This window comes from Dipodomys spectabilis, unplaced genomic scaffold (assembly GCF_019054845.1).
Source record: "Dipodomys spectabilis isolate Male_0828 unplaced genomic scaffold, ASM1905484v1 ptg000169l, whole genome shotgun sequence".
Taxonomy (NCBI): Eukaryota; Metazoa; Chordata; class Mammalia; order Rodentia; family Heteromyidae; genus Dipodomys; species Dipodomys spectabilis.
In genome coordinates this window covers 4,695,183-4,698,447 of record NW_024870846.1, presented here as the reverse complement: position 1 = coordinate 4,698,447, position 3,265 = coordinate 4,695,183, and the positions used below count along the sequence as shown (strand labels likewise).

The window sequence follows — 3,265 nt, the reverse complement described above, 5'->3', positions numbered from 1 at the left end:
GCCCCCACCATTGTTCTATAAATCAGAATTCTTATAGAACCTCTATCTAAGATGTATAACTACAACGAATTAGCAGCGGAAAACCTGGAACTCTGAGCTCATGTATGTGCCTTCCTGGTGTGTCACATTCATTATTACTAATCTTAGACTTCCAGGAAAAATAACATAAAATAAAAGCTGTGAGTGTGAGAAGACCACCTGCTTTGGCCAGGGATCAAGCTTGAAGATTTCTACCTGTTTCTCTATGATCCAAAGGTAAAGCAGGGACATGGTAATGCTTTCAGATGACAAACACCATTGTAAGACTCTGGGTCCCCAGCCTCCTCCCAGACTGTTGGGCCAGAACCCTTTGCACAGCACTTGGGTAAAGCCCTGCACCACACCACCATCGCCCTCTCCCATGTTCCTGGTGCGTAAGACTCGCTAGCTTTGTTATCCTGTGGGAAGGCCATTGCCCTGCATGGGGACCGAAGTCCTCATCACGTTGGTTTACTTTTTCCATGACAATAGAATTCTATGAAACTGCCCTTTTCCTCTTGCATTTCAATGTTACCCATAATCTCCATGCCACTAAGTAAATAAAGCAATTTCTAGCCATTAGAAATTACTTCTTAGCCCCAAATGGAATGTATAGCAAAATTATTTTGTTCTTATAATAATCGTAAGCTATTTTAGAGGTTGTTCCCTATGGGTTTTGCTCTGCAGGCCAATCTCTTCTGAAACAAGATCCTCCACCTCTTCCTCCCTTGGGCATTATTACAGGCGTGTTAGCACCATTTACAGTTTAAACGTTCAATCAGGGCACAACTGCATTTTTGCATAACTGTACAGATTCCCACCCTCTTTCTTTTCACTGGTTTCTCAAGTCAACCATGACCAGGAGTATTACTCAATCTCTTATCACTACCAAGGTGCTGTCTATTATAATAGTTCCCTTTTATCACTCAATCTTATTACAAAATATTAAACATAAACTCGCCTTCAAACCTGGACATGGGCAGTAACACAATGAAGCACTTGAACTGCTACAAGCCTAAGACAGAGCCAACTCTAGTTTTCCACAGCTAATTCTTAAGGAAATGAGTCATTGATGATTTTTTTTTTCGTGGAGAGAAAGGTAATGAGAAGTGGGTAATGTGATAATGAAATCAGAAGCATTTTCACCTAGCTATGACCTGTTCCCATTGTTTAATTAAAAATATACATTTCACAGGCTCTCTATAAATGATAAGTCTAGGCAGAAACACTAGAAACCTTTATGAAAGGACTCTAATTATCCTGCAGAATTACATAGAATTCCTACAGTTAAAGTGAATTACTGCTTTTCTGTGCTGCCAAGACAACAATATCTTCTTCTTTAACAATATACCTTTCCATTCTTTGTTACCTTAGCAGTAAAAGGCCCTGTATATAAACGTATACCCTTGTTTCTAAAGCTCTTACTTAGAGCACAGAAGAGCAGGAAATAGAGCATCCATTCATACATAAAAGGCAAAGGAACACACACACACAACAATGATTCTTGACAGACACACAAATAATTAACAGCTGACCACCAACAAGGTACAATTATCTGGAATGGTGTGATGATTATGAGTTTTTCTGCTAAATGGTTTTTTTCTTCCTTTTACTTATTCTTTCCTTCTTGACCCTTGAGCACATACACAAAGGCTCAGGGAATGACAGTATTTTGAAATGATTTTTCCCACCTAGTCATCACTCTGTGCCCTGTTGTCACCCCTCGGTGGCCCTCAGGAGAAACAGCTCGCTGGCAGCTGTGTGAGGTTCCTAAATAATGCATCAAAACCGAGCTCATCATTTGCCTTCGTTACTTTTCTGTGTCACCAACTTGCAATCCTCTCTTCCTGTTCGTTTTGAATTTCCATCGTTAGCCTGGGTTGCAAGGTTAGCGGAGGAAAGAAAGAACCCCATGAAAGAAGGGGAATGTCATGTGGAAAGGACTGTTCAGGATCAAGAGGCAAACAACAACAACAACAACAAAAGGCTATGAAAGTTGCGGGTGGGAAGGAAAATGCTCATTATCAATGACACTGATATGTGTGTGTTTCCTGTCTGTGCACAGAGCCCTGGAGATCTGAAGACCAGCCACTGAGGGTGCTCTGTCATAGCTGTGGAGAAATGATGATGATATGAAAGTCACAGAGGAGATGGCCCCTGACAGATATGAACAAATGTCCTCTGAAATAACATCTGTGGAGCTACATCCCCTTGGGCCTGGCAGTGAGGATCATTTGCATTCCAGCCTCTGTATTAGTCAGGATCCCCCAATCGTTTTTATTTTGAACTATGCCATAAAGTATTTACTTGACAAAAAGAAATCACTTGACTATCTTCGGAACAAAGGTCTTGATAAATCTTTGAAATCATGCTGTTCCTCTTATATATGGCATTCTCTCAAGAATTGCGATACTGTCAGGAAACTTGAGAGTCTAATGAAATGCTCAGAGTAAACATTTTTTCACTCTACAGGAAGAATAGTTTTATGATTAATTTACTTAAATGTGTGAATCAAGAAACATCTAAAAGTTAAAGAAAGCAATGAACTTCTAAGTGGAAAAAGATATATTGTCTTTTCTTTTCTTTTTTTCTAATGTTTATTGAACCTCCAGAGTTTATAGTGTTAGAGGAAATAAGACTAGTCAGTTTCAAGTCCAACAAAGAAGTAGCAAGTCGATATAGTTTCGTCCCATGTATATGACTTATTTGCACACAATATTTCATGAGTAACCCAGTAAAACATGGAATTCTTCATGAATTTGTGTGCCATTCTTGGACAGGGTCCATGCTAACCTTCTCTGTGTTGTTACAATTTTAGTATATGCACTGCCAAAGCAAGCACTATCTTTTCTTAATCTTATATAACTATCTGATCTGATGCATTCAAATTCTGAATTTTTTGTCATTTAACAAAGTGGTTTATAAATACAATCCATCCTAGCCAACGCCACCCCTTTTATTATTCTCACCCATCCTTCCCAACATATCCTTTCCTCCCTCTTCTTAATTCTGTAGGATATACATTAAATTCTTGACTAAATTCTCCTCCCTTCTCCTCTTCATTCATCTACATCTTCTCCCCATTGAAATTTGACTTTTTAATCATTATTTCTTTTAATATACTGAACAGTTTCAAGTAATTGTGTTCCCATTGGGAAATCTGAGGTACAACCAACATATGATTTATTTTCCAAAAGATTTGCTGCAGCATTCATTATTGAGGCTCTGTTTTCCACCAGATGAGGCT

The 3,265-nt window shown here is 38.8% G+C and overlaps 1 non-coding gene across 1 annotated transcript; it reads right to left on the bottom strand.

Annotated features, from left to right (window-relative positions):
- Positions 1-2,753: 2,753 nt before the first annotated feature.
- LOC122119481 lies at positions 2,754-2,858 on the bottom strand. The gene has a single exon (XR_006149571.1). It is a non-coding gene; the product is annotated as a U6 spliceosomal RNA (small nuclear RNA).
- Between the last annotated feature and the right edge of the window lie 407 nt (positions 2,859-3,265).